At 47.8% G+C, this 10,000-nt stretch overlaps 1 protein-coding gene and 1 pseudogene across 2 annotated transcripts in view; one reads left to right on the top strand and one right to left on the bottom strand.

Moving 5' to 3' along the window:
- The window catches only part of LOC125309747, a 67,432-nt pseudogene extending 62,540 nt beyond the window's left edge, over positions 1 to 4,892 (bottom strand).
- drosha (drosha ribonuclease III) overlaps positions 1 to 10,000 on the top strand; it is a 221,208-nt gene that overhangs the window by 153,186 nt on the left and 58,022 nt on the right. The window lies entirely within an intron of this gene.

The following is a 10,000-nucleotide window of genomic DNA, read 5'->3' on the forward strand; positions in this document are numbered from 1 at the left end:
CCCATACATGTGTCCCCACTATGTCAACACACACCACCCACACACACATCACCAATCAGCCTTGCGCTGTGCTCTCCTTCAGCCCAGCATACAGCAGAGTGACGCGGTTATGATAATGACACTCGGGTCCTACTCCTCCACACAGACAGGGCGGGGAGGTGGGGGGTGATAATTGATTTGTCAGCGCTGCTGTACATGTCATTACATCCCTCTGCACACAGATACACACACACACACACACACACACACACACACACACACACACACACACACACACACACACACCACAGAGATAATTGCCCATTGTTAAATCAGGTGTCGACCTCCTCATACAACACGGCATTCAGCGGGCAAACACATGTGGCGGAGGGATAATCACGGTCTGCTGGCGCCGTAATTGGAACTGCATGACACGACTCGGGATCTAAGGGCCTCCAAATCACCCAGTGTCTAACTCAGGTGTTGTTGCCATTGGCAGCAGTTTTCACTCTGTGCCAGCAAAGGCGTTGGTCCAGAGGAGGAGGAGGGAGGCCGTATTTCAGTGTCTTCATATTCATTGCTGATGTTTTGCCTTTTTCCAGCATTATGTTTCACACTTTGGGGATGAAGAGATATCACCAACCGTTTGTCTCTCTAACTCTTTCTCCCTCTGCTTGTTTGTGTGTGTGTGTGTGTGTGTGTGTGTGTGTGTGTGTGTCGTGTGTGTGTGTGTGTGTGTGTGTCTGTGTCTGTGTGTGTGTGTGTGTCTGTCTGTCTGTCTGTTCTTGTTTGTGTGCGTATGTGTGTGTGGATGTGTGTCAGTGTCTGTGCCTATTTGTGTGTGTGTGTGTGTGTGGATGTGTGTCAGTGTCTGTGCCTATTTGTGTGTGTGTGTGTGTGTGTGGATGTCTGTGACAGAGAGGTATGAGGGTCAGGGCAAAGTGGGACTTTCGGGTAAAAAGATGGCGGGAGAAGTGTAAAATGTGTCTAATTAGGTATTCCCCTGTATGTACGAAAACTGCCCATGAAAGCGTATGTCTGGTTTGCGGTGAAATATTTCCTCCTTGTAAAAGCAGGCATTAATCCAAATTGTGGTTAAATGTGTCAGTAAGAGAAACGTTCAAAGACAACTGAATCGGTATTCAGAGCACCAGTTTTGCTTCTTTGCACTATGCCAGAAGCAACCTTAACTTTCGCCGTCCTTTCTAATGTCTAACTTTCACTTTCACGTCATCAACTTAAAACTTTCCTACCTGCTAGATTTGGCTATTAAAGCCTACGTGCACAAGTAGTTGGAGCATTTTCTTAAGTAGAGTAGAATACTGCTCTGCATCATCTCTCTGCTTGTTGACATCTTCTTATCATGTATTGTATTATTTCATGACCGCTAAACTTTTGTTTCCTTTTAATGGAACTGCACTCAGGATTGAATTTTTCCGTTCAGTTGTAAGCAGTGCAAATTGCGGTAGGGGGTGGAGAAAGGTGCTGATTACACGATGAGCTACAGGTATGAGAAATAGCACGTCAAATGAAGAGGCACAGCGTGCGCTTTCTGTGGGTTGGCCACGGCGCTGATAGCGCTGCGTTCGCAAATGTCCGTACATCTGGCCCAGAGAGGACTGGAGGGAGAGCATTAATAAAGGTGATTCTAATCTCAAATATAGAACTTCAAAAACTGCTGAAGTTCTACAGAATGTCATTCTGTGCTAATTTCATGTGGGATTTCCTACAGTAAGAGGCAAAACACCTACATAACTGCATATATGGGTATTGGGTCACAGAGTATAGATTTCTGTACAGTTAATCCACCCATAAATGCTTTGGAAGAAGTCACAAAATGTAAATGTTCTGACACCTTTGGGTTTTTTGACATTGACTTCAAAGGCATCAAGAGTGCCCTATTTCAGTCTCTCTCTCTCTCTCTCTCTCTGTCTCCCTCTCCCTCAAGTCAATTCAGTTCAATTCAACTCCATCCAAAGCACTTCATTGGCACGGCAAATATGGCAATATTGCCACAAGATAAGAATACTATGTTATCATTAATAGGCCTGTTATCATTAATCTGCGTGTGTTTGTGTGTGTGTGTCTGTGTCTGTGTGTGTGTGTGTGTGTGTGTGTGTGTGTGTGTGTGAGGTGTGTGTGTATGTGTGTGTGTGTTTGAGTGTGTGTGTGTGTTTGTGTGTCTGTGAGTGTGTGTGTTTTCTGTGTGTCTGTGTGTGTGTGTGTGTGTGTGTGTGTCTGCTGTGTGTCTGTGTGTGTGTGTCTGTGTCTGTGCCTGTGTGTGTGCGTGTGTGTGTGTGTGTGTGTGTTGGTTTGTGTCTTTATGTGTGTGTGTGTGTGTGTGTGTGTGTGTGTGTGTGTGTGTATGCGTGTCTGTGTCTGTGTGTGTCTGTGCCTGTACATGTGTCTGTGCCTCTGCCTGTGTGTGTGTGTGTGTGTGTGTGTGTGTGTGTGTGTGAGTGTGAGTGTGTGTGAGTGTGTGTGTGTGTGTGTGTGTGTGTGTGTGTGTCTGTGTCTGTGTGTGTCTGTGCCTGTACATGTGTCTGTGCCTCTGCCTGTGTGTGTGTGTGTGTGTGTGTGTGTGTGTGTGTGTGTGTGTGTGTGTGTGTCTCTGTCTCTGAGAAGGTCCCATAGGAGCTACCGTCTGAAAGCCTGACGCACGGGGTGCTTCCCAGAGCTCCGGATGCCCCGGCCTGACAGCCCAGTGCCCGTACTGCCCAGTGCCCGTGCTGCCCAGTGCCCGTACTGCCCAGTGCCCGTGCTGCCCAGTGCCCGTACTGCCCAGTGCCCGTGCTGCCCAGTGCCCGTGCTGCCCAGTGCCCGTACTGCCCAGTGCCCGTGTCCGCTAGTGATCTGGCCAGTCCAGCGCCGGAGAAACATGAATATAAGGCCAAGCAGCTGCAGCCTATAATCGCATCACTCTGCGTAGCCTGTCACTGTGAACACAACATTGGCTAAACTCCAGCTTCCAGTGATGACAATACAGACGTATCACCCACACACAAGCGCATGCACACACACACACGCAGACAAGCAATGAACTTGAGTATCTATACTGTCTATAAAAGTTCTCACGCTGAGAGACACAATCAATCTTTACTGGGTGGAGGGGGCAGCTTACAGGGGTGGAGGCTTAAACATGTGTCTTACTTTTGAGCTGTGATCTAACCCTTTTTATTAAATTCCCCATGCGTGCATTGCTTTATATTAATAGAATAATTATGGTTTTGATGTCTACATCTGATCCTTACGCACCCACGCGTGCCCAAACACACACACACACACACACACACCACACACACACACACACACACACACGCCATGCAGGAGTCATTCTGATTGCACAGCACCTTTACAAATTCAGCACCTGTGCTGTGTTCCCCGTAGGTCTTTGATCACACACCGATTCCGCGCTACTCCCTCTCGCTTTCATCTCAGCACTTCAAACCGGAACATATACCGAGCGCACGATCAGATCGGTAACCCCTATCCCACCCCTCGACCGACGCACCCCACCCACCCTACAGATGTCGCAAATGCCCAGGGCGACATTTCAATCTTTCTAGGCGCTGTCATCTGCCGAGCAAACTAAACGGTTCGCGTTTGTGCGTAAAGACGGAGCGCATTGGCAACGTACACGCAAGGAAAGACAATCCCACAATCGCCGATGCGCATTTCAGAAGAAGAAACTCAAGAAATAGTGTTTTTACAATATCACACTTGGTACTTTTGTCTGGGCATATTGTTCATCCAACTCTAGCAACACCTTACCAACAGCTTGATCAAACTATCAATAACCCGTACGGTCTTACAAACAATCAATTAAAAACTAAACAGCTCATGGCAACATTGGGAGCGTTGGAAATCAACATCATCTAGTCATGGTCTAATGCTGGCCGAGTCACAGAAAGCACATGATCATACGTACATCAATAATGACGATTTTTCGATGACGATTTTGGAGCTACAGCGATTCTGAACTCAGAAGTTGTATTTTCGATTGGCCTTATCCAGGCGCATCCCGAGGAAAACTCGCTCCCTAACTCCAGCCACCAGCCTCTCACGATAAAGTCCCTCTGCTTTCTGAGAGGCACCCTTGGTGGCTTACGTTACGCTTCACTGGTAAAGCTATACAAATCCTTGTCCGAACATCACTTAAGCGATCGGAACAGCGACAAAACAGGAAAATGCAAGGAGTCCTTTTACTTAGAAACTAATAATCATTCCGTGTCAAAAGTAAAATAAATGGAAAATCAGAAGCTACACAAGCATAGCGAATTTCCTGCGCATCCTCTTTGGTTTAAAGTCAATACCGCCTTGCAGCGTAATTTACCTGGACACTCACACGAACACCTTAATGCGGTATTCCTGTTTCCCACTGTGCCGACGGACTGTATATCGGTTTATTCCGAGTGTCCACACGTTCTGCCGCTTCAGCATCTCGTATCCATAACAGGGTAAGATACACGGGGGCAAATATGACATTGCATCAGATATGACAACCAAAAACACAGTTCTGTAAACTTTGTCGAACTCGAGCTACCGTACTTGCCGCTGTAGGCTAATCTTATAGGACGAACTGTGGACGAACAATGACTGTTTACCGCGTTCACTTTACAAAACAGCCAAGATGATACATTTCAATAACAAAAGTCTTCACTGGTGACCTTTACGCTATATACTAAGACACCAACACATAGCTTGATAGAGAGACGTTGCCATTTACAGCGTTGCGGTCAAACCGATAAAAACACGCAAAAATGTGTAAATCAGGAGAAAACTAGCTCCTCTCTCACCCGCTGTGTTGTCTGGTTCAGAAGCAAATCCCGGTTTCCCCGGTGTGAGGTCAGGCAGGGGTGTATCCGTCCGGTAGTGCTGCAGTCCCGCGGTCGCTTAGGGTCCGTGTGTGAGCTGCGTCTCTCTCGCGCTGCATCAGTCCTCGAGTTGGGTGTCAGAAAGGGACTCGCCTCTGATTGGCTGCTTGACAGTCCCTGGGAGAGAGGAGAGAGTTGCAGCCAGCGCCTCGGCGCGCACGTAAACGAAGTGGGACAGGAGACACGGAGGTCCGGGGCTGTTTAGTGGAAGGAACCGAGGACATTCCGTAGCCATTAAAATGGTATCGTTTCTCTCAGATTTACCATGGTCTGGATTCAAGAAACAATCATTTCAAATAGACACTGAACACTAATCTTTCAGGAGTGATGAACAGAAATTAATCAAAGGTTTTCTCGAATCATGTTCAAGTCTTTTTTTTTTTTCAGTGTAAACATTTTACAGTTTTTCGATATGTATTTTTCTGTAAATTATATGATTACTAAGTCTTATGAATTAACAATTAGGCTAAATAAAGGCTTGTTTTTCTATGCTTTTACAATTCCATGTTCTTTTCTGTTGTACACATGACTATAGACTGTAGGCTCTTCCATGTGTTTCATAAGCTTTGAGGCTGTATTCTAGGCTTCAGTGCTTATTCCACAGGGACTGCTGGTAAATGGGCCATTTGTTTATTTATTTGTTTGTTTAAAAGAATGGTTTTATATCATTTCAGAGCATTTTAACACTATATTCTACAGTTGTATACAGTTGTGTCATTATATTTATTGAGCTGAAAGGTTGTTGAATATGCTATGTTGTGTGTGGTAGTCTGTGTTAGTCCTCTGGTGCTGCTGATGATATGTTGTGTTTGTTATTATGTACCTGTAGCTAAGGACTGTGAGTAAGCCAAAGAAGAAGGGAGCTAGGCAAGGGAGATTAGTGATAAGTAGTGTGTGTGCGTGTGTGTGTGTGTGTGGGGGGCATCTGGGTGTGTGGGATGTGGGGATAATAAATGTTCCCGTTGAAAAACATCAGAGCGGTTGGCCAGAACCCCAGCCCTCCAGCGCAGGCTCGCGGCCAGCCCATCTGATTAGTATGGCCGGCCGCCGGAGGGCCTGGGTGAGCTGGTGAGCTCTACCTCCACACAGTGGGGCCCAGGCCCACTAACGGCCCTCTCCTCGCCACTCACACAGGGGGGCCCGGGCCCACTAACGGCCCTCTCCTCGCCACTCACACAGGCTTCAAGAGAAGCTCCAACAGCATCAACAACAGCACAGCCCCATGTCCCCTGCTCATACAGGATTCAAGAGGAGCTTCACATAGCAACAGCAACAGCATCAGCAACAACAACAGCATCAACAACAGCATCCACAGCCCCATGTCCCCTGCTCATACAGGCTTCAAGAGGAGCTCCACATAGCAACAGCATCAGCAACCACATCAGCATCAACAACAGCATCCACAGCCCCATGTCCCAACAGCATCCACAGCCCCATGTCCCCAAGATTTTTATTCTTTTTGTCATCCCTGAGAATGTATGCTCACAATCATCTTATTCCAGATGATCACAAAACATGCAGTCATCTTATTCCAGATGATCACAAAACATCCGTCAGAATCATCTCAATTCAGACGATCACAAAACATCCTTCACAATCATCTAATTCCAGATGATCACAAAACATCCGTCACAATCATCTCAATCCAGATGATCACAAAACATCCGTCACAATCATCTCATTCCAGATGATCACAAAACATCCGTCACAATCATCTCATTCCAGATGATCACAAAACATCCGTGTTCGTTCATTCGTTCAGATGCTGTCTGTGGCTGATGAGGTACTTTTAGTTGTGTGTTACAGAGCAGGCATATTGGGAGAGTGAACTGGACGTGCAGCCATTGGATTGTTTCTAGAGAGCAGGGTGTGTGTGTGTGTGTGTGTGTGAGAGAGAGAGAGAGAGAGAGTGCTCTTTCACAAGAATATTACACTTATTTGGCCAAAATTGCTTGTTGCCAGGATTGGCCAATACCGTAGAAAAACAGTGGGAGGATTATGAGAGTCATCCGGATTGGGAAACTCTGCATCTAACAGCGAGCAATAAGACAGCCACTCTGGCCCCTGAACAAAGAGAACACACTCAAACTCCCTCTAATTTTCGCAACAGCACATGTCGGCAATTTCCAGTGACAAACGAGTGACAAACACTCGCAGTCGCTCATAAAAGTCACCATGTGACCGGGAACATTTTTATTGGACGTTATTGGAAGGAGCTGGCATAAACCCGCCTCAGATTTCTGTTAAATTGCCGTCATGTGGCCCTATTTACTCTGGGGATGCCTTGTCGCAAGTCCTTAGACACGGGTGCCATCAATTTTCCTCTTCAGAAGTAAATAAGTATATAAATGAATAAACTGCAGGCCAAACAGGGTGATGCTTTAGAGGCCTAGTAATTGATCTCCTTAAGGACAGGGGGGCGATTTGTTGCTATTTAAGGTGAACAGGGAACAGTACAGCTAATTGAAATGAAACAGCATTAGGCCGGGGGGGCGGGGGGGGCGAGGGGCTCCGGGGGTGGGCGGATCGAGGATCCTAAAAGCCAGGGAGGCGTGAACTGGCTCAGTGTTTTTTGCCAGGCCAGAGGGATCGATAGGGATGGAGAGTAAAACGATCCGGCCAGCAGGAGGCTTGACCTGTAACGACATCAGCGAGAGAGAGAGAGCAAGAGAGAGAGTGAGAAAGAGAGGGAGAGAGAGCGAGAGTGAGGGCTCAGTGCTGTGGCTGCTTTGCTGTCAGGGGGTTAATCCCAACACCGTTCGGTTGGACGAGCAGGCAACCGGTCCCTCAGTGGAGCAGTGGTGTGTAAGCGTGTAACTGTGTGTGTGTGTGTGTGTGTGTGTGTGTGATGCCAGCAGGAAAGCAAGAGGGGCAGAAAGGGATAGAGAATCTGCAGATTCAGAGAAAAAAGAGGGGAAAAAGAGGGAAAGTCTATATTTGGAGGCAGAAAACTCCGGCACATGTCACCGCATGCTGGAAAGAGACAAGGCGGGAAGGAGAGGTTGTGAAACGACAGAAAAAGAGAGGGATAAAAAGAAAGAGATGGAGGGAAGGAGAATGAGATGGGTGGCTCATGGAGGTGAGATGGAGGGATCCTCCTCGGAATCGGCCAGGCAGGCAGTAGCATCGCGGCACAGATGACATCACATCTCACACTGACCGAGGCACCGAGAGGCTTACTCAGCTTCTCCTGGACAAAACAGTCCCAGAGGAATTATGGGTAAAATTAACCTGCCACTGCACACACAGACCCAATCTCTCCATCACCCCCACCAGTACTCTACTCAAACCTCTCTCTCTCTCTCTCTCCATCACCCCCACCAGTACTTCATCTATCTATCTATCTATCTATCTATCTATCTAATGTTTTGGCAAAGTGTGCAGTAACATTATTAATTCCTCCTCAGTGAGAGCCAGGCCTGTGTCGCTTCCCTGTAGGTGTGTTGGTTGTGTGAGTAAGGAGCCCTGCTGAGCGGGGCCTGTAGCCTGGAACAGCACAGGGCAGTGTGTGTGTGTGTGTGTGTGTGTGTGTGTGTGTGTGTGTGTGTGGAGCCCTGCTGAGTGGCCCACTGTGGGGGCCTGTAGCCTGGGACAGCACAGGGCAGTGTGTGTGTGTGTGTGTGTGTGTGTGTGTGTGTGTGTGTGTGTGTGTGTGTGTGGAGCCCTGCTGAGCGGCCCACTGTGGGGGCCTGTATCCTGGGACAGCACAGGGCAGTGGAGTGTGTGTGTGGGGGCATTGTTCTCCGCTCAATTAGTCAACGCCAAGGACACACTTCCAGCCACAGCATGACTGCTCAGCAAATAAGCCTCGCACATTCATGCTCCCGCTCTCTCTCCTTCTCTGTCTCTCTCTCTATCTCTCTCTTTCTCTCCTTCTCTGTCTCTCTATCTCTCTCTCTCCTTCTCTGTATCTCTCTCAATCTCTCGCTATCTCTCCTTCTCTGTATCTCTCCATTACACACTGACACACATGCAGACACACACAGGCACGCACGGACAATCTTTCTCTCTCACATACACACACACTTACACACACAGTCATAAAACACACACAAACACAGACGCAAACACATAGTATCTCTTTAACTCCATCTCTCTTTCTATCTGTTTCTTTCTTTTCTTTCTTTGCTCTTCATCATTCCTCTTCTCACTGCCATCAAGGAGTGATAAGCAAGGCAAAGTGGACAAGCTTTTTGGAGCAAGACCAGGAGGAAGCGAGCGAGAGAGTCCGAAACGAGGGCCGAGAGAGTGAGAGGGTGGACGAGTGGGAGCAGTAGACCGGGAGAGCGCCACGGCGATAGTGGTGTAATGGTCTGAGACGACCAACAGAGGGACATTGTGTGAGGCCAGCTCTCCCAGTTCATGTTTACCTCCGCTGGGCCCACATAGTGAGATGAATACCCCCTCACCGCTACCACCACCGCCACCACCACCGCCAAACAAACAAACAAAGCCGTTGTCCACCCACACGGTCCAGCTCCTCTGCTGCTTTTCCAGAATGTTCCCTGAGTTGTGTATTGTATATGCAATAACCTGTTCTCCCCACCTCATTAGAAACCACACTGATGCCTCACACTGTAATGGTTTGGATAACCTCGAAACTCCCAACTGTGAAACACACAACCTTTATCTCCCCCTGGGGAAAGAGTGCCCAGGGTGTGTGTGTGTGTGTGTGTGTGTGTATGTGTGTCTAGGGAGGGGTGTTTGCACTTTTCTCTTGCTATCTCTTTCTGTGTGTGTGTGTGTGTGTGTGTGTGTGTGTGTGTGTGTGTGTGTGTGTGTGTGAGAGAGAGAGAGAGAGAGCTAGAGAGCTGGCACACAGGAGAAATGGCTCATAAAAAGAAACAACCTTGTCTAATTAAAGATGTTTCCATTAATGAGGTCTCTCTCGGCAGGCTCGGTGCTGTTTGTGTAGCCACGTGTGATTGACCCCCATGTTTATAATGACCAAAGCAAGGGGTCTTAGTGTGGATTACTGCGGCGGCAACTACAGACCACCCCTTCCTAGACCGGCCATTGTCTTGGCCAACCATGCTGCTGTTATCTTATTTTAAAAGCCAATTAAGATAACTTACACATACACACACACACACACACACACACACACACACACACACACACACACACACGAGGTATACATCCAGTAA

Source organism: Alosa alosa, chromosome 16 (genome assembly GCF_017589495.1).
Source record: "Alosa alosa isolate M-15738 ecotype Scorff River chromosome 16, AALO_Geno_1.1, whole genome shotgun sequence".
Classification (NCBI taxonomy): Eukaryota; Metazoa; Chordata; class Actinopteri; order Clupeiformes; family Clupeidae; genus Alosa; species Alosa alosa.